This window comes from Chamaea fasciata, unplaced genomic scaffold, assembly GCF_029207755.1.
Source record: "Chamaea fasciata isolate MVZ Bird 193981 ecotype frontalis unplaced genomic scaffold, bChaFas1.0.hap1 SCAF_2, whole genome shotgun sequence".
Lineage (NCBI taxonomy): Eukaryota > Metazoa > Chordata > Aves > Passeriformes > Sylviidae > Chamaea > Chamaea fasciata.
In genome coordinates, this window is record NW_027094087.1 from 9,338,055 (window position 1) to 9,360,267 (window position 22,213).

General features: G+C 36.1%; 1 long non-coding RNA gene across 1 annotated transcript in view; it reads right to left on the reverse strand.

Annotated features, from left to right (window-relative positions):
• Positions 1 to 18,687, reverse strand: part of LOC136285803 (uncharacterized) — a 28,446-nt gene extending 9,759 nt beyond the window's left edge. Inside the window, exons 1-3 of the long non-coding RNA XR_010719538.1 lie at positions 18,629 to 18,687; positions 7,534 to 7,767; positions 3,252 to 3,342 (exon numbers count right to left, since the gene is read on the reverse strand). This is a non-coding gene — a long non-coding RNA (uncharacterized lncRNA). The remainder of the gene's footprint in view (positions 1 to 3,251; positions 3,343 to 7,533; positions 7,768 to 18,628) is intronic.
• Positions 18,688 to 22,213: the final 3,526 nt, after the last annotated feature.

Consider the following 22,213-nt stretch of genomic DNA (forward strand, 5'->3'; position numbering starts at 1 on the left):
CTTCAAAGCCTTTTCCAACCTCAACAATTCTGTGTATCTCTGACAGGAAGCTTAATATGGCTTAAGAACTCATAAAGGAGCAAGTTAGAATAGTTTGGAAAGTAGAGGTGTTTTATCCACTCAAGTCTTGGCTAAATTAAATTTAAAAAATCTATAGACTACAGTAAATGATAATTTCAAGTCACCAGGAACATGAAGGAGAGATGTTTTTGGGCACTGTAAACAGTTGGTAAGAGACAGAGCAAAAAATGTGCATAGAGGATGGGTGACATGCAGGAGAAACAGCCATCTCAGTTTTGCAGTGAGGGAAACTAAAACCATATCATCTACTGGCAAGGTGCTTCAAACCTTGAAATATTTTTGTTTCTATTAAATTCAAGCATGAATTTGTAAGGTGTAATGATTTGTGTGAAAAAAGCAGAAACTCTGGTGTGCACCTTTATCTAACAGAAGCCCAGATGGGAGGGGGAAGGACTCTCCTCTCAGAGTTTATCTGTGGTGCGACTCTTCCCAAAAAAGATATCAAAAACCCATAAATGGCAATATCTTTGCTGCAACAATGACCCCATAAGATTTTTTATGGAAACTAGCTAGACTTAATACACTTACAAATCTGGTAGTTATATTAGAAAAAAAAAAAAAATTCTCCCATCCTGGAATAAGAATGTCCACATGGAAGACATATTATTGAATAATTATTCCATGTAGACTGCTTCCATAATTGTACACAGATTGACAATTATAGTCTGCGCATGCAGTATCTCAGAGGGAACTGTTTTTCAGTCTTGGCAGTCAAGGGGTCAAAGGAGAAAAGAGCTAAAAAAAGATTAATTAGAAAATGATATACAAAATTTATTGAAGTACAAAAATACATTGCTAAAAAATGTATTAATTCAGATACCAGGTGATTTTAAAGTTTCAATAATCATTCCTTATGTTAGAATCTCCCTCAAACTTACAGGATGATTTGAGTGTGTCAATATCATAACCGATATCCTAGCTAGCCTTTGTTGGAAATATAAGGGATTTGTAAGGTACAATTTTTTCTTTGAAAACAAATGATTTTAAATTAAACACTTAATCACATAATTTTTAGTCAGTGGTAACGACCCCTTCACTTTTGTAATCTGTTACACCACATGTAAATATATATAACAAAACATTTAAAATTCCATTCTGAAAGGCAGAATTTAGATATTCAGTAGTAAAACAATGGAACTGCAACAAATACACAGTCTGAGTTTTTCTATCATATACCACAATATAAATATTCTCACACTATTGTACTATTTCATTAAATGTGCACTCAAAGAAAAAAAAAATGTGCTTTAGTCAAAACAATATCTAGTGTAATAAAACTTGCCACTTTAGGCTACTGTCCAGTAACATTAAGAAATAAAATCATGAATTTATAATGATTACCTATGCTCACATATTTTTAAATATCTTTTATTTTCTCTGGGAAATCTAATATTTTCTAGATAATATGCCACTTGAGCAATGAAATATTTAAAACAACAAATTATTTTCTGCTCAGGACAGAAATTGTTTTCGTTTAGAGACACTTCAAGTATTTGAAATCAAAAGCTTTTATTAACAAGTGTGGGATGGAATTTTGTGATTGTTCATTATTTGTGAATTCCACAATTATACATTTGGAGTTGGAAAAACACAGAAGGAGCTGATTTCTTTGGATTGTCTGATAATCAGCAAAACTGCTTAAAACTGAATGAAGAACTTATGCTGATAACATACCAGTTTGGTGTTTGGCAAACTTAGTGTGTGTTTTCTGCTGCAATTTTCTTTTGCATGCATGAAAAAATAATTTAGGGCAGAATCCTGACTCCACTGAAATCAATGGCAAGCTCTCATTCACCTACTGAAGTCCAAGTTTCATTTAACCTTGCTGTTTGATTTTGTTAGCAAAATCGAGAGAGGGTGTCACACCCTTTCTATTCCCTGTTTAAATTGCAAGAACCTTAGTGCATGGACTGTGTTTTGGACACAACACAATCTTAAGTATTTTAAATGTAATTTTTTACTTTTTTCTTTTTATCTTCTTGATTTGCACTTTTTTTTTTTTTTAAGGACAGATACACATATGTAGACAGTGTTTAGTTAATACAGATATAACTGTATGTGCAACAATTATTTCCCACACACAGGTTTTGATGTGTCTACTCTTTGATGCACATGTGTTATCAGTACCCAGTCACGTGGATCCAGGCTCTCATTTTAACTTTTAAAACCTACTAAAATGTGAAGGTGCTAACAAACCTGAGGTAGTCTGCCTACAGATCAGGCCAGAAATGAGGTACCACAGCAGAAAGCTGCCAGAGCACACCCAAACAAATTACCCAAACTGAACAAATGTGTTCAGTTTACAGCTGCAAGTCCCCTGAATCAGCTTCACTCTGTCTCCAAACACATCCACCTACCTCTAAATTCTTTCTTGTAGCCATGACCTTCAGTATTACTATAAATGATAATAATCGAGTCCATTAGCATATTATCATATTCACATATTTCATGAATCACATTTTTCCCCTTCTGTTTGATATTATTAAAAGAATAACTTGCATTTATTTCATTTTCTTGTGCAGCGACAAGGAACCTTCTCCCAAAAGTTTAAATAGAGAATTAAATCCAATATTACTATGAAGTCTTCCTAAATGCTCTCTTGTTATTTTATCCTTGTGCAATCTTTGCAATTAAATGTTTAATAATGTTTATTTTATCTTTTTTTCATATTTTTTTCCTCACCAAAATTAGGGACTAGTCTTCTGCTGCTTTTCCTCCTTCAAGTAAAGAGGAGGTATGTAAGACCTGTGGGATTGATTTCTTCAACAGGCCTGCGGAGATTATTTTATCATTTTGTTCTGTTTGAAGGTTTGAGGAAGTAAAGCATAATGACCACAAAAACACTCTGTGGTCTTAATGTATGTCATCTGCCTACTGCCCTCCAAGAAAAAGACATCATGTGTTATATATTTAAACCTCCTTCTCCAATGAGGTTGCTGTTTCGTCGTTCTAAATTCTGAAAAATCGCAGGAGGTATGTTCACAAAGCCCATTAACAAATAAGATTTGTGCTCACACTTCCTGCATACTGTTTTGAAAATTGATCCCTGAGGGCTTAATTAGCCATTATGCGCTTTTCCTACTGGAAAAGGAGAAGGAACTTTTATGCTTAAAATAACTTAACAACCAAAATCTTCCAGAACATGTAATCTCTCTTAGTCAGTATCTCACCTCCAAATTCAGGGAATCCCACAGGGCTCCATCCCAGCCTCCAGTGAAAGGACCACACAGAATTATCGCACTGGATATCAGCATTTGTCATCTGCATGAAGAGCAGGAACATTGTCATGTCTTAATTCTGACAGACTCTAAGTTCTCCTGCCTTACACGGAAATTCAAGATGTGAAAGAAGCAGCTGCACCCCTCAAAAGAATGAGCTGAAAGTGTGGATGATTGTGCAGAACACTGGGATACAAGGAGATGCCAGAGCAGAAAATGAGTGCAGAAAAGCGTGCTACAATTATAAGGGCTCGGATGCTTCATTTTGAGACGTCCACGAACGCAGCAATGGGCATCCTATTTCCTTCTCTCAAGCATGCTACTAATTTGTCCACAGCATTTAGCAATCAAGTGGCATTCAGCAAACAAGTGCTCAGCACTACATAAAACAAACAGTGTCCCTCACTGAAATGTTCACGTGTCAGTAGAGTCTGGTTAGAAAATTACTCAATATGCTTGGGACAGTATTTTTCCTGGTCTCCAATATTATTTTACTCCCACTGCCTTGCACTTTTGATTTGCCCTGTTGAACCATGAAGTGACCTGCACAACTGCTTTCCACAAATGGCAAAATTCTTGCCCTTCACAGATACCATCAACAATTTTGCAGGCAGAATACTCCCATTTGGAATTGCACTAAGTCAGCTATGCTCATAAAAGTAAATTTTACCACACTATCTTGGAATCCAGTTATCTGTTTGACAAATGTTGGACTTTGGGATGTTTACTACCCACTCAGAAGAAAAACAAAACTAAAAACTTCTTATTTAAAAAGTAAGAATAAGACTAGTTCAGTGCTTACTTCTGATATTATACTTTTTAGAAAATGAATAAACAGCAATTTTTTATTGTGATACAGACTTGACAGATAATAGTAGACCATTTTAAAACTATTGCAGAATGAAAATAATTGCAAACAAGTTGTTCTTCAAAGAAAAAAGTCCATTCTGAAAAAGTTCAAATTGAGTGTCTTTGCCTTAGGAATATTAAAAAATCTGAAAAAACAACTATTCCAAAATGTGTATATTTCTTAGATTTTTTTTTTTTTTTTACTTTCAACAAATCATCATTTTCCATAAAGACTGTTCTGGGGAAAATTTTAATGATCAAAATTGGATGAAGCACATCTAGTGTTATACTAAGAAATATGAACATCTATCTTTATCTGAAGGTGAGTGTTCCTAGAGGATGGATTCAAGAAAAAAAATTATATAAAGCAGTGTAGTCTTTTCCATTTTCAAGGCTAAACCTAGGTTTTGATCAAGAAGTCGACCAACAAAATTTTAGAGAAAGAGACAAATGAAAATAATTATTTTGAGTGGCTTAATTAGGATGTCAACAGTAGCTGAAATGGTAGATGAATTATATGTTTTCTAGAACGGTTCTAGTTAAATAGAAGACTTGCCAAATACAGATGCTTTGTGACATCTAAAGACACCAAATGATTAATTACTGTTAATAGCAATGGAAATGTTCAAAGAATAAATGACTGGGTTTTGTTTTTTTTTTAATTTCCATAATCACAGAAAAAATTCTAAGAGTAGCACTGAAGTAGAATAACTACAAAATGCAAATGAGTTATGTGTGATCACCCAAATATGACTATCTCACTCTCAGCTTTTCACCCCAATTTACTTTTTTGATTAAATCACGTTAAAATGAAGAACAGCCATTCTGAATGCAAGTATTTTTGAAGTAAGGTTAAAAGATTATGACAAAACAGAATTGAAGCATAATCCATTACCAATTTATTTCCATTGTTGACTCATCCACAATAGACATAAATCTGGCACTTTGCAATAATGGTTGCAAAAGGCACTCTGTGTTAATTTGTAAAACACATTGTAAAAAGAAAAAAAAAACAGTGAGAAAGACATTTTTCACTTGGTTTCCTGATAATTAATGTTTCTTCTACATATCTCCCAAGTTAAATTTGTTCCTTGGTATTTACAACAATTTCAACAGACTTCAGACATGTAGAACTTCAGTATTTTTCTTTTTTTTTTTCTTTTTTTTTCTTTTTTTTCTTTTTTTTTCTTTTTTTTTTTTAATAAGGAATTTTGTTCTAATGCCAGTGTTGTATGATATTATTGCTATGAGAACAAGCAAAGCAGAGGGAGAGATGACCCCACCATACTGTGGAATCAAATGTCCTATAAGCACTAGAGGAGTAAAGGGCAGTCTGGTTTTCCTAAAAGAAATTCATATCACATAAAATATATAGAACAGCATTTTACTAGAGCTTACATAGTTTTCCATTTAATTTCAGACTAACTTCACATTTTATATTCTATAACTAGCAAGGGTTTTAAATAACTTGCACTTATTTTGTGTTTTGCAATTATAATAAGGTTGGGTAATTATACAGAGAGCATTTTTGCCATTTATTTCTAATTTGAAACTTTCCTGAAAGCATGGAATCCAAATAAAGTATTTGCAATTCTAAAAGAAGGAGAAATAGTTATTTATAAATAGGCAAAAATTATCAAAGTCTCTTATCAAGCTGCTATCATTTTAAAAAAGGACCATGCTGGGATAAAACAGTGAAAAACTCAGTAAATGTCAGCAGTATTAAACAAAAAAAAAAAAAAAAAAAAAAAAAAAACAAAACAAAAACAAAAAAAACCCAAAAGATATTAAATTATATTAAATATACATAACATATATATTTGTAGTGGCAGCAAAAGTGGCTAAAGATTTGGCAACTGGAACCTCTTTTCTCTATTCCTTCCCTCATTCCTAAAGTAAATAAAATAATTATTTGACCAAAAATACTCAGAGAATGGAGCGGGGATGTCAGATATTCAAAATATTTTATATGTGTGATGGTACAAAAAATACATGGGCAGTAATCAAAGGACAGGCACAGTTAGTTGTACTTTGGCATAGAGTTCTTAGTTTGAAAATCGGAAAGTGCAAGTCAGATAAATTATATTCTTTAATTAAAGCCTCAGCTCTTACACTAAAATGCTTGGATAGCTAGGAGACCTAATTTGAAAAAGTTCTATAAAATTAGTCATATATGACTGCTGGATTTTTGGAGGTAGATTTTTTTTCTTTAATTTTAACTATTTATAGGAGTTGTCTTTAAGATTTTAATAGTTTTGTCTACCATGACCAAACAGTATTTCCTTAGATTTACAGTATTTAAAAACACTATTACTACCTAAAGCTTTGGATAGTTGCCTCATCTTTTTGCTGTAGCAATCTGGATAAGTGAATAATGAACTGGCCCCGTAATGATCAAACAAAACGTGTTTAAGATGGAAAATTAATTATGAAGGTAGTTTCCAAAATGAAAAAAAAAAAAAGAATAAATTAAAATCGAGCTGTTTGTCATATATTGCAGCTTGTCATATATTGCAGCAGTGCCAAGCTTCTGGCTGTGAAACATCCAACACGCTGTAACTTAACAGGTGAGAAAACTGCTGTCCATTCTCTTCTCTAATTTTTCCCACCATTTGACTTGCCTTTGGGACATTCTTATGGATAGAGCACAAAGCATAAAGGTGCACAGCATGTTTTTGGCTCATGGGATTTAGAAAACGGATATTCACTTTTGTGATGGAGTAACTCAGACTCAGGAGAAAAATAAATCTCTAAAGAGAGCAGAGCCACTGTTTCTGGCTATGGAAAAAGAGTATGAAAATTTAACTGGAAAGACATCTTTTTTTTGTGAGCTGTTGATCCAGGATAAGGGAGGATTGTTTTTCTTTTGGGGTGGTGGGTTTTTTCATATGTTTATCTGATTATGTCATAAGTTGAGCCTAGACTGTGCAAAGAACTTGGGCACTGTGAAGAAAGGTCACTCAGTTTTGAATGTACCCTTACATAATGTGTTATGATTGTAAGGTTGATTATTACAAATTATATGGCATCCAGGTCCTGAATTATGGAGGAAAGTATAAATTCAAACAAATTAGTTTTATTTCTTGAAAATCTAGAAACAAGTCTTACCTGCATTCAAATTATGCACTTACATTGGTATACATCATCTCCAAGGATTCAATAACTGATTTGGGTACTTATTAAACAATAAGCATAATTGGGAGCTTTCACTGTTTCCCTCATCATTTTGAGATTAACCACTTGACAAAAAAAAAAAATAAAAAATTAAAAAATAAAAATAAAAATAAATGAATGAAAAGCAGTTAACACCTTGACATGCTCAGCATCGTGCCAAAAGTCAGGATGCAATATGAGCTGTAGGAAGATCACACAGTTCTCCTCTTACCCTTTTAGTGATGCAAGAAGTGTGCTGAGCGCTGCGTTCCAGAGTTGCCATCCACAGTGAGACAAGGTCTTTAACACATGACATCTGGCCTCCTGCCTCGTTTCCTATGCTCCCTGAATAGCAGATGGACCTCAGTGCCACAAGTGTGACCAAGTCACTGGGTCAAGCAACACCCCCTTGGAAATTATGCAGTGGTTAGCACATGCCCTCCAAAATTGAAGCTGAAGAAGCCTCCTGCAGAGCAGAGGGGAATATTATTTGTAGTTCTAGACCTGAGCATTAATCACAACAAGGTCAGACACATGAACAAACCCTATACATTTAAATGATTTGAAGCTATTAATCTGAGCTTGCAATACTACGTTTTCACCATGGCTATCCATGCTTTCCCTCTCACAGTTTGTCACACTTGTAGGCTTGTTTTATCTTTGGGTACCAGCCCTTGCTAGCAGTAATAGGTTTTCCCTATATGATTGTAAAGCATCTCCCACAAGGAATTTCTAATGCTTACTGGGCAGGTGGGTCACTACCTGTAAATTTGATTTGCATAGTACAGAAAGTTGAAGGAAATGAAAATAAAAGCAACAACCATTCTCAGTAAAGGTCATCTGAAAACTCATGCAAAGTATTCAAAATAAAACTTTCCAAAAAGTAAAATCAGATTTTGATAGGAACCTTTTATTCTCACAAAATATTTGCTCAACTCAGATGAAAGCAGAAGATTCTTTTTTCTCACCAAATTTCCATTAAAATATCAATCACTTACTTAAAACAAGCTCAGATGGAATTGTCTGAGTAGCTGCAGCCAATTTTCTTTGCATTTTGCCATGTAAGAACAAAGCACGTACCTCATGCACTTCAGAGTAGTACAGAAAGGGAGAATTGAACAATCTGGAAATTTGGAAATGGAGAATCTCACAAACATAGCCATCCATCAATATTGAACAAATCATTTGAATATGGTGAATAAAAATGTGTTAATATGTCACCAGAATTAGTTCTCAGTCTGTAGGAAAAAAGGTCATTTTTGATGCTGAAGGACTGAGTGATTGAGGGGATTAGTGAGCACTAAAAGCAACAAAAACCAGTTCATTTGAGTATTCTGAACATCAGATAAGGTTAATAAATGGTCTTAGCATAGTTCTCAAAGTGCAAGAACCACACCATAAAACTGTTAACATTAATTGATACTTTTTACGGGTAGTCTCAGCTGAAAGGTCACACGACGGGAACACTTCCAGATCCGAAGCACATCACAGAGGCCTGAAGCTTACACACATTCTGCCTTTCTGTGCCCTGCCAGAGCTAGAGGTTTTATGCTCAAGGACTGTTCTGTGAGCACTAAAACTTAAAAATATTTGCTAGCCTCTTCTACCTATAAATCTAAAAATAGAAGCTTGGAAGGAAAAAGTCATTAAAATTTACAGTTGCCTTCTACTTTTAAGGGAAAGTATTACCAACAGAGAGTGGGAGGAGGATGAGTAATCCTGGCACCTATTCTATATTTCAGCTCCCTACATCCTTTATTGTTTGCCTAGCTGTTGCATAAATTCAGGAATTTACTATTTTCAAAAGTATATATCAACACGATATATATAGTGCAGTACATACCAACCACTGAATTGTGTGAGGAACATAAACAAAAGGCCAGGTTCTTCTCTGGTGCCCCTGAACACAACCTGGTGTGCTCTCAGAACTCTGAATCCCACCTCACATCAGACTTCGAGTCAGAGAAGCATCAGTTATTCAAAATATTTCCCCTAAAATAGTCAGCCTGGGAGCAGTGCCTATAGGAACTGAATGCAGATTTCAGCATCCCCCCTCCTGTGCTCGTGGGAGGCTGCAGGCTGCACACACACAGTGTGTTCTCTCCATGTAGGCAGCAATCCCACCCATGGAGCAGCCTCCCTTCACACACCAACCCACTCCCAAGCACTGCCATCCTGGAGAAGGGGTGAAGGGAGAGAGGACAGGCACAGTTCAGTCTGGCTGCTGCACTGGGCACTGGGAGGGGAAAGAAACGACAGTGTAAAGAACGTTCTCTTGTTTGGAGTGGAAGGTGCTAGGCTGAGTGGAAGACAAGGCTACCACTGAGCTGAGCCTGTACTGCTCAGCCCAGCTCTGGCTTCCCACCAGCAGTGGCAGCAGCAGCAAACAAACCCAAACTGTGCCTGTGCAGCCACTCTTTACACACTCTGTACATTCCAGTACATTTCATTCTGTTTGATGTATTGTAGGGTTTCCCTTTGGGCCTACTGAGCATTATATCCATCTGTGCACTCACCCAAGTCCTCTAGGGGGACAGGATTGCATTTGCTCCTTCCTACCCATCATGGTTTAACCCCAGGGATCAGCTAAGCCCCACATGGCCACTTGTACAAACAACCCCCTCACCCCGACAGCTGGGAGAGAACTGAAGGGGAAAAAAATGGAAACCTTTTACATTGAGATAAGAACTGTTTAAAAACCAAAACAAAATAAGCTAGAAAAATAATAATAGTAATAAAAGTGAATGAGAGGTAACACTTGAGAGAGAAGAGATGCTCAATACAACCTCCTCTCCACCTACTGACTGATGCTGCTTCCCTGGGCAGCAATCACCCCTTCCAGCCAACTCCACCCAATTTGTACACTGGACATCATCTTTTATGGAATAAAATCAAGGAATATTCCTTTGGCCAGTTCAGGTCAGTTTTCCAGGCCATGATCCCCTTCCAGGTTCTTGTGCCCCTCCTCACAGGCAGAGCATGAGCCTTGACTTAGGGCAAACACTGTTCAGCAGCAAAATATCAGTGCGCTTTCAACATTATTCTCACACTGAATCCAAAACTCAGCACTGCACAAGCTATCCCAGACAAAATTTACTCTATCCCACCAAAACCAGGATACTACTACTGAAACAGACTGTTCTGCCCTCTTCCCTAGACAAGGACAGTACCTGGTGATGATCCTTATAGAAATGTTTATGAAGAAACAGATTAGACATCAGGAGCATTGAGGAAAAAAACTTCTGCGAGCAGAACACAAACTAGGTACTAATCCTCAAACCCTGTTGTTAAGGTTCTCCCGCACAAAGTAGACATCAATCTGAAATGTGATAAACAGTAGTGTGACATGGATATTGAAAGATGCTTTCTTGCAAAAAGGGAGCAGGTGGTAATTCATAGTACATGAGGCTGTTTATTAGCTCTGAATTGTCATATGAATTGTTCATAAATGACCTTCAGATGCCATCATTTAAAATATTCAGAGGACTATGTTTGGAAAAGTGAGTAATCTTAGAGAGATAATCAACATGTTCTGTATGTTATGTACTGATCGTTATTTTCAAAACTTCAGAGGCATTAAAATGTTAATTATTCTTAGGATAGTTTTGAATGTAAGCAAGCATTTTTCAGTCCATTTATGACCTCTTTAAACAAAAGAAAAGTAGAACTGATGAATTGAAATCAGTGTTTACTCCAAGCAAGCAATTCACTCTCCCTCTGTCCATTGCCTATTTTTTGATAACTTTCATTTTACTATTTCTACTTATTCTAGTCTAGTTTGAGTGCATGACACAGCCATGAAATATTTCTTCTACTGTTTAGAAATAGATAAGGGACATGGATTTCTGCTTAAATGGCAATGACAGTGACAGCACATAACACTCCAGCCTTACAAACAAATACTAGCTTGATTAGAGATACCAAAATCCAGGTACCATATTTTTGGTCATACCATTTGGCATTATCTTCCTCCAACCCTTAAAAAAATATTCCTTTAAGAAACAGTGAGTTAGGATGAAGTCAGAATAAGAGCTCTTCCATTCTGGAAGAAGTAATAAAAAACAGAATGAAAGAAGCCTTGTTTATAGCTTAAATACCCCCAGTTTCCTTAATCCATATCATGAAGATTTTTTTTCCCTGTAGTCTTCAACAGACAGAGTCATCGAGTAACCAATACAGGTTTTCTAAACCTATCAAATTTTAAACACTGAAAAATAAGGTTTTGACTTTAAGGTTGAGTTGGTGGGATTTTTTTTGTTTGGTTGGGGGGGGGTTGTTTTTTTTAAAGGGGTGTTGGATTTTTTTCCCCTTTTTTAAATTGGGAAGCACATAGAATGATTTTGTAATAAAAGGCCTACAGTTTAATACACATCAGCACTAGTTTTCACCAGGGATATGAATATGTCTGCATGTGAAACTGTTTCGTATAGATTGATTACAGCTTCATACTGCTTTGTTTTAGGATAATAGTCATAACTGCTATATAACTACAAGGACAGGAATTGTTTTATTAAAATAAATGCACTCCTCTATAAATGCCAGTGCCACACCAGCAAGGTCTGCATAAATACAAAACTGCTGACAAGAAGGGTTAAGCAACCAAAATATATCAATGTTAAGTCTCAACATAATTGTCTAAATGTCAGCTGAACCTTCACGGACTACCTTTCCAAATCTTAAAACTAAGTATGATTAATAGAAAAAAAGTTAAATATCAATCTCTAGACACAGAATAATGTTTTAAAAGGCTGGGTTTAGAGATAATTAACTAAGGATCCATTTGAGAAAGGTTATAAGTCTCAAGTAGCACAGTCAACATTTTGAATGTTATTAATCCTAAGATTTTAAGCAATTTAGACATTTAGATCTCATTTAAATACCCTCTCTTACATGTGATTTGCCATATTAGCAAGGCCATTTGACAACAATTTTGCACAATTGATGTAAATTACATTACAGATTAAACACTACTACCAGCTATGTGATTAAAGCCAAAAATGAATAGCAAGAAAGATCCAAATACAGTAAAAGGCAAAACTTGATAATATCAAGGTAACTCTGAAATATGTAACAGTGTCTTAGAGTCTGAAAAAAGTATGAACTGATAAGTGAGTATGATTTGTAACTTCATCTGTCAACGTACATGCGTAGGCATGAATGCATATGTACATATCCATAAAGCATTGTTCGAAGTAATATTGGCTTACACTGCAAATTATTTGAAGACCACATGTGAGCCATTGAAATTTAGTCTTCATGGTTATGGTACTCTTCAGACATAAGATCACAAGCATGAAAAGCCAATGAATCCCCTAACTCCTCATGCAATGCACAGCTTGGATGAAAATCATTTATGAAAACTTCTCCATTTTTTTATTCCTCTTCATTTTTTATGTATAGTTCCAGCTATTATTGGTGGAACACTCTTACAACACTGTTCTAAAAACAGAAACTTAATTCACACATTTCTACTATGTGACAGCTTCCCAAATACCAATTTATTTCCCCAACCTCTCACCCCTCCAAAATGATGGGGATGTATTCATTATTATATACATTTTAAAGAGGGTTTCTGCATCACAGGGAGTTTAAGGTCAAAAGCATCAAGTGATTTTGCATATGAAGTTTGAGAGGTGGTTAGAAACTGATTTATCAGCATTCCTAATGTTAGATAGCACTTTTTATGTTTATGGATTTATTGACTACAGTTTTAGTTTTGATTTGCAAACACTTGTCCCAGGCAAGGCAGGATTAATTTTTGCAGGCAAGGAGGCACAACCAGGACCTGGAGGTTGCTCTATACCACCTCACAGCATTGCCAGAGGTGTGGGGAAGGGAGTCTTTCCAGAGGAAAGTCTCTCTTGCTGTTGGAGAGGCTGCAGACAGGTCATGGGCTCCATGGTGAACATCTTGGCATGTGAATCATTTTGTACGTTTTTGTTACTAGGGTTGCTGTTTGTGTTTGTTTTCTTATCTCACTGCTGTTTCCAGCAAACTGTTCTCATCTCAGCCCTTGAGGGGTGAGTGGCTCATGGTTTTAGTGGGAATACTTAATTTGAAAACACCATTCCTAAAATATGACAACACTTTTGCACATAAGACACAAGGGAAATGAAGAATCTTGTTTACAAGTGAGAAAAGTTGGGTTGAAGTTATTTGATAGCATAAAATAATATTCTTTGTCATAGATAGAAATAAACTCCAGTTTCTCAAAAAGATCCAACTACTTTCATTGTCAAACTTTCCTTCACTTCACTGCAATCACTTGTCCCATTCAAAATTCCCTCAACACAGGTCCCAGGGTGAGTAAAGGCCTTCTCACCCTGATTACCCATAGAACAGTTCTACCCTGAGCACTGGCTGGGATGGGATCCTGAGAAAAAAGCTGGATGTGTTCATTGACTTTTGTCAGGGTCATCATGCCTAGGCACAAGAAATAAGTCAAGAATCTGCTCCTCCAAAACAACTCACCTAGACTGCTGCCTTACCCTTTCGACCTCAGACAAACACAGACTTCCTGCTCTTCCAACAAACCCTGCAGTCCCTCCCCTTCTGCAGTACACAATGCAAATTATACCTGAAAAAACTGGCAAGTACCAGGCCACTCAGCTCACCAGAGAGGTTGGGCTAAAACAAAGTAGTTTTAAAGGGATTACGCATTGTATATGTCATGGCTAGAAATGAGAAACAGAGTTCAAAGAGAAGAAAAAAACGTGTGGAAGAGAAACAAATGTAGGGAAGTCTTACTTGGAGTTTGGGGAATATCAAGAGAAATGGTTGAGGCTATCATACAGCTTGATTATAAGAGCACTGGAGAAAAAAATTCAGAGGGTAATGAAATTAAAATGAGGGAATGGATAAACGGAGACTAGCAGCCTATTTCAGAGATTTACGCTGAAAACTTTAATATCCCTCACACCTTAAAATCAAGCCAAAGTGCTGATAGATAACGTAGACAAGATCCCATACAGTTGCACTTCTGCAAAAGAGAAGTAGACCTCATCAATGCATCATAGCAAACTTAATGGGAAATGTGCTGTTTGAATTATAACTCTTGTCATGGTGTGAGCTGGGACGAATAGTGGTCAAATAAAAATTAAAGAAAATTGCAGTACAATGTAGTGGGCATTTTCTTCACAAAAGAAAAAAAAAGAAAAAAAAAGTCTATGATCTCCTCTCTTTGCAAATCACAGCAAAACCACCATGAAGTAGTTGAACCATGAAACTTTCCCTTGATTAATCAACCAGAGAAACAGCTTTCTCACTTAAACACACACTGTATTCCTACAACTGCTTAGTCAGAGTTTCTAAACAGACAATGAGCTTAACTCAAACAAACTGTAGAGTCCTCAATTTTATTTTTCTTTTAATTAGCTTGAAGTGAGCTAGTGGAAGAAATCCTCTAAGACAGAATCATAAGGTTCTTCTTTTTTAGGTTCAGTTACTTTTCAGAGATATAAGTCAAATCTCCCCAATTTTTTTGTTCCTTTGGTTGCATGCCACACAAGCATAAAGAACTATCAAGGTGAGATAGAAAGGTTGACATTCACCCAAATACAGAGCCAAGCTGCTTTTCAAGTAAATCATCAAAACATGATGTGTTATCCTCGTTCTGTCACCTGCAAAAGGGTGAACCCCAGGCATTTCAAGACATTAAATGCACTAAAATGCACCACTTCATCTGATAAAATATCACAGACAGAAATTCAGGCTTCTGTCTTAGTTCTATCTGTATATACTCCAGGAGGCAAGAAAACTAAGATATAAAAATTAGAGAAGTATCCAAGAGGAAAGTGGGTAGGGAAGAAAGAAATGTGACGCATTCCAATACCAGTGCAATATTTTTTTAATCATCCTAGAAGTCAGATCTAATCACAGCAGGAGCCTTCATGGAATCTGATCCTGTATTGCTCTCACTGTGCTTTCACTTGAGTCTATGAAGTTAAAACTCTTGCTTTATTTATGGGCAGTGGTGGATCATTTCCTGCAGAGTGTAGACATTGAATAAGAGTTGAAAAGAATCAATCACTTGAGAAGTCTTCACCTCTTATCACTACAGCTGAGCATCTAAAATCAATTAGATAATATTAATAATAATATTCTGACTTTTGCCTACAAAACCACGTAAATTTCACTGGGTTTGACCAGGCAACTTTAAATGTAGATGGTGTGATTTATCACCAAGGAGTAACCATCATGAGTCAAAGCTTTTGAACTGTCAAGTAACTGGATTCTTTTTTCTCTCTGTGTAGTACAACGTAGAACAATGTTTCCAAAAGTCACATCATGCTGATTTATTACTAAATACAAAAAAAAATCCCAAGTATTCATTCCCTGAACAAGAGAATACTCAGGCTGGAAAACTTCATTCAGAATCACTGAAGCAGAGATTTTCAAGACAGTTATTCCTCATTCCTTGACTTGGCAAAGGAACAACAAAGGAAAAAGAGGTCCTAGCTGTAGCCACTTAGGATTCTCCACACATGTTCCAAATCTTAGCTCCCTCTCTGCTGATGGAGAGAAAGATGCTTGAAATGCCAGTAGACAGGTTAGTATCAATGATATTTTTCTTTCTTTCCAAAAACCCAAATGCCTCTTTTCTTTTAGGGACACACCCTTAATTTTGTTCAACATGTAGCAGAACAAATTAAGAGGGAGGGAACTATCTGGCTACCATTTAAAGCACAATTTAAAAAAAGAGTGAGAAATTCTCACTCTCACCATTCCATCACAGGTTCACAGTCTCTGGGCACCTTGCCAGTCTGCAGGACCACACTTATCTGTGACACAGCCTTGTGTTTCAAACAGATTAGTAGACAGAATCAAAGCATCTGGTGTTGGCTGTGCAGAACCACTCTTCATAATTAGTTTAATATTTCACACCAACACATATTTCATGTCTCTTAGCCTACTAATCCACTATTATACTCCATGATGCTACTGCTCTGTGTTCCTCATTCATCCATTCACTGTGACTGAAGGACATCAGTTTTATTGTGTCAGTTTTTCTTGTGTCCACAGCCTTTGCCTGATGGAGGTGGAGGAATGTAGACTGACCATGTGACACAATAAATCCATAGGGATTAGTGGTGATGTATATCACTTTCATGCTTGTGAGAGCACTGACACTGTGATATTACTCATTGATAATGATCCAGCATCTGCACCTCATTTCTGTGGAATATTTCTCTACATCAGCTTTTTCCACTAACTATAACAACTGTTTGGGGAGGCGTGTTTCCAGTTTTCTCCTGTTATTTTCAAAGTTACACACAGTTTGGGGACTGCTGCAGCCAGCAGCTTCAGCATATTGACCAATATTTCTTTGGCTTCACGTTTGCTGTATCACAGCTTTCATTTTACACTTGATGTGCTATGAATCTCCCTCTGCATATGTGACCATGTGGGCTTTGATGATAGCACTTTGCCAATTACTGCTCACAGCTGCAGATCTTTCCCAATGGCATTTTCTTGATGCACAACATCTTAGGCTCTTTTTCAGGGCTTGCCTCACACCAGTTGTGTTCCAAACATGTTATTGGAAGAAAAAAAATTGGCACATCCCAATTTTGGCTAATGTTTCTGTAAGTCTTTGCCAGTTGAAACACTCTTTTTTATTTATTACAATGGTCATACATGTCCTAAGGGTCAAGAAGAGGTATGAGATAGGTATTACATATATTTCCTGTCTAAGCGTTTAACTAGAATTGCCAATGCTGCCTTTACAGTGAAGCATCATGGAGAGGGGCAGAAGAGCTTTTAAGAACGATCCAGCCTACTATATTTATAGTCATCTGCAAGGCTTTTCCAAAGCCATAAGATGAAGCATAGAGGGGAATGTGGGGAGCTGGTCTTCAGTGATTTCTGTCAAAGAATTCATGTATTTGAGGACCTTTAGGGCAGATCTTCAGTGATTTTGAAGAGGTAGCACCCCTCAGCCTGTTCCCAGATTGATTCTTCTCCCAGTTTTTACTGCAAAGACAGTTCCTTGCTTCAAGTTGGGAGATCTTGACTCCCTGATTCCAAGCAGATCCATGTTAACTGTTTTCAGCCATTGTTTTAGAGTGTAGCCAGAGGTTTAACACATGGGATATATGTTCTTGACCTTTCAGCCAACCTTGGTACAAAGAAGGCAAAGCCATGGCATGGTTTTATCTCCTTCCAGTAGTCTGATATCCTCATATATTTACATCTGCAAATCTGAGGTTTTCTGCTGCCAGTGGAATACTGATTGTCTCAAAGCAGGTTGTAAGGTATGTTTGGAAGAGCTCTCTGAATTTGCATGGTGAAAGAGCAAATATGAAATGCACATGAATGGTCTGAATTTTCATAAGGGAGCAGTAAGAGTGCAGGTTGTGAAGTAGTGCATAAATTCACAAAGACGAAAAGCCATTGTTAAAGAAAATATGTATATGCAGAAATAAAATTGACAAGAAGTTTTATTCTGTCAGTTACAGGAGACCATTGACAGATTATGTTATGGAAGAAAATGCTTCACTAATGCAGTTAATGTGGTATTATCCCAGATGTATCTAAATTGCTTTCATTATTCTACACCACGGAGCCTGAATGCTCCTATTTCGTCATGTCCTTTTTTGCTGGCCTGCTTTTAACTTGCAGCTGGAGAGACCAAGAACTAGAAATTAAATTCTCAAACACTTGTAGATAGTATATAAGCATGTGCCTCCATTTTCTCCTGCTAACAAATGGGAATATTTTCATATTATCTGGATTTGAAGAATTATTTAGGCAGGTATTTGCAGTTCATTGGAGGTAGCTGGTGGTTCTCCTTGTTCAGTATCTGATATTTCTAAGATGTATTTATTTTATAATATCAAGGAAAGTAATGAGTCTCTATGAATTCTTCTTTAAGTACATGGCACAAGTTGAAACATATAACACCTACAGTGGAATAAAAACCTTCTGTCCTGTTTATATCAACTCTGGTTCCATTTTCATAGGATTTTTTTTTTTTTCAATTGAAGACATTGTATTCCAAACTACAGCAGAAGATGGTACAAAAGTTCCAACAGAGACTGGATAGAAAGAAGGGCTCATAGCTCAGAAAACAAGTAGAAGCATCAGTGCTTCAGCCTTTCAATACTGAATGGCCAAGGAATCTATTCCATTGGTATATTACAAACCCTACCTGCTTCTAAGCTATTTTAACCTCAAACAATAAATCTGCTCTAGGTCTGAAGCAACAGAAAGACACACTAAAAGTACAATCATTTCAGAACTGAAATAACTTAGGATGTAGAACTGAGTCTTTATGAACATTCGTGGCCAATATTTTGCAAAAGCAAATGATCTTTTATCACTCTTACCTTTCCATAATCCAGCTCCTGAGATGCACAAAAGGGTTGCGTAAGGAAGCCTCTAGCTGAGAGGGAAGCTGGTGGTGGGAGGAATGCTCCTCCTTTTTCCTGTCTGCCCAGCTGCTGCACATGCAACTCTGCCTGCAGGGAAGCAAGATTGAGAATGGCTCCAGGTGTGTGGAGGTGAAAAGAACACACTTTGCTGCTCTGTTTCTCTTCAAAGACATGAACAGGAAAAGAAGCAGCAAGAGCCATAGAAACCCCCTAGGCTGCTTTTTCCTAGCAGTTTTAAAATTCCTTTTAGCATCTAAACCCAACAAAGCAATTCTCTGATGCATTGCATTTGAGGTTGTCTCTTGCTACAGCATGGCTCACATCATATTGCACTGGATAAGTCACTTACTTATCAGTGTCAATCAGTTTCCCCACCTATAAAACAGGGCTTCTTCACCTGTTTTGCAGAGGAAATGGTGATTCTGTTGAAAAAAGGAAAAAGAAACAAAAACAACAAACTCAGAGCCACTACTGTATATTTATTTAGAAGCAGAAACAAATATTGTCCAGTTCCGGTACACTTGTTTACCAAGAACACTGTAGCCTCGGCTCAGTTGTTTGTGTTATTCATCTTTGTGCACTCATTAAAGTGAAACATGGGTAAATGGATGCAATGGCAGCCCATAATGACAGCTGATGTGTGAGGAAGGGTAACAGACCCTTTTACCCTTTATGCCTCAATCCCTCATATGTGCATTTAGGGGCCATGGAGTGGTTAATTGTCTCCCTAGATACTGAGTAATCTATCATATGGCTCCTTATCATCCCATTCTGAGGATTTTGTTCATTTTGAAATCTTTTTCACCTGTAGAATCATTAGCTCTCTCTTTCTCCTTGAGATAATAACAATTACGCCTAAACCACCATGGTTTCATTTCTCTCTTTGGTCTTTATCTCACAGGACTTTCTCTTTTTCTTTTCTTTTTCTTTTTAAACCCTTTTATTTAGAAATAGATATTAGCCCATAAATTAACAGAACACTAAACCAATCTAAGGATTTTGAAGATACCAATAAAATGATTTATTCATAATTTAAGTCCTATAATTTTTTTTTCTATGCTCACTTCTGCTTTTTAAAAATTCTTTTCTGTGAAATGAATTTCTGTTGTAAACTTATGTACAACCAGTGTATATAATTTTTGTAGTTGCAGAGATTTGTACACTGTAGCACAACTCTGTCTGAAAGGTTTTAACCTTTTCAAGCCATATACAGGTCATAGTAAAGCCCTGTTTTTTTGAGTCACTTGATAATAATTTAAACTTGTAAAGAGTGTTACTTTTACTATGGAGTTTATAGGAAGTATTCAAAAAATGAATCTCTTTGACTTTTGTTTTTTTACACCCATTTAGTTGGAAAATCACCAAGCCCTTATTACAGGAGAAAGTGAATTATTCATAGAATAGGAGGACAAGAATCTTGTAACTGAAAAAAACTTATTCAAACCTACCACCCCAGATGAAATTATTATAATGTTCCAGTCCTGAGAACTGGTAGTCATGTGCCTAATGACAGATTTGCATTAGTTTGCTGGTCTGGATTTGACCCACAGAGTAATTCGATAGTCTCCCACTTTTTGTTACAGGAATTTTATGAGTGTAGGATGAAGGGGTATCAGATATTGGCATTTACTCCTCTGGTGGTTTGGGATCTATTTTAAAAGACCCTGACTACTGACATTACTAGTGAATTAATTGCTTCTACTGAGTCTGTTCATAGACAATTATGTAGGATTGCCTCTCAGAAGTCTGTAACGAAAGTAGTGCTGAAATCCCAGCACTGCAAAAACCATTTTATTGGTTTTGCCTCAAATGATAGAGCATTTTACATGTGAAGGATGAGCTTTTTAAGGCTTACTTTTAAATTTAAAAAATTTTATATTGCGTCCATAAAGAAATATGTTGGAGCTAAACAACCAAGCAATTCAAAACACTGCTTATTTATTTCAGTTGTTGCATGCACACACATGCATATATATATTTTACAGATTTTATGAGATACTGTCTATATTTATGAATATTCCATACATTTATTGGAAGTAATACAATAGTTTTTCTACAGTTACAAAAAATATTAATAATTATGAATTGAACCATCTTTGAATTACTAACCAAAATGCATAGAGGTTATTTCTAGTAGGAGGATACCTACAATGAACATAACCCAATAATATCTAGTCTTCTTAATGTGGCAGTTCACTTCATTAATGTGCCAAAACTAGATGAATCATAGATCTATAATTATGCTGTTAAAGACAACTAGAAATGGATAGATCATATATGCCTCAAAGACTCCATCTTTTAAAACTAGGAAGGGAAAAAATAATACAGAAAGATCAGAGTATGAGACAGAGATATAATAATAATGTTATTATAGTTATTATATATTATTAATAATGGCATTATTATTATTATTACTATTATTAACTGTATTATAATAAATAATATAGTAAGAGCAGAGTTATATACAGAATAATTTTATTGTGCAAATATCCACAGTTGAAGGAAATTGAACAAAGGCAAGTATTTGTAATTATTTCATCATGCACCCTGGAACCTTCATAACCCTAGGTACGGTGCAAATAAAATAACGCAAAACATTTTTTAAATGTATCCAAGATTTTGTTTGTTTGTTTGTTTGTTTGTTGGAAGAGGGACTAAAAGAAAGCACAGGGGAAAGAACAAAGGGAAGAAGCAGCGAGGAAAGAATAGGCAGCAAAATTTGATCTCCACAGTAGCAACTGGATAGAAGATTGTGAAAAATGAAATGACCAAAGGCAGCTTCTAAATGAGAAATTATAATACTGCAAACTTGATTCATATATATCTAGTTTGTGAAATCAAAATGATTTAGCAGCATAGCTCAGTTTAAGGTTGATATTCATTTATGAAAACTCCTGATTCAAGGTCTCACTAAGGATAATAAATAGGACTAGAAAGAAACCATGATTAGACAAATAAGTATTCTTGAAAGGAAGCAAAAGGTGTACTGAAATAACACAGTAAGAAGATTGTGGATGAAATAAATGAGAATTTAAAAAATATGGTATGTACAAGTTCAGCAAAAAGAACTTATGCTGTGCTTGGAATCATCCACTAGCAAAATGTTTGGCTATACTGCTCCCCTGATGCTGAAAAATTACTTTGCATGGTAGAAAAAAAAGTTTAAAATAAGAGAAAAATCAATCCCAGATAGCAGAGGAACAATAATAAATTGAAAATAGGACCATCTCTTATGTTAAGAAACCTCTGCAGAGCTGTGAAGGAATAAAGAAGCTTTATTCCTAATATGGATAAAGCTTTTTAAGAAAAAGCTGATGACTGAGAAAATGCAGAGAAGATGCCTCCCTCCCCAGCTTCTCTGAAAACCCAGTCAAACAAAATAAAACCTGATAAAGTGTTATATGTCATGAGGGATGTTTACACACCAAAAAGGGGGCATAGCTTATATCTCACATATGACAGATCCCTGAGAGCCCACACGTGCGTTTCCTGTTTATCATCAAAACGTGGCAGCTTGGATGGAAACAATAGCATCCAGAA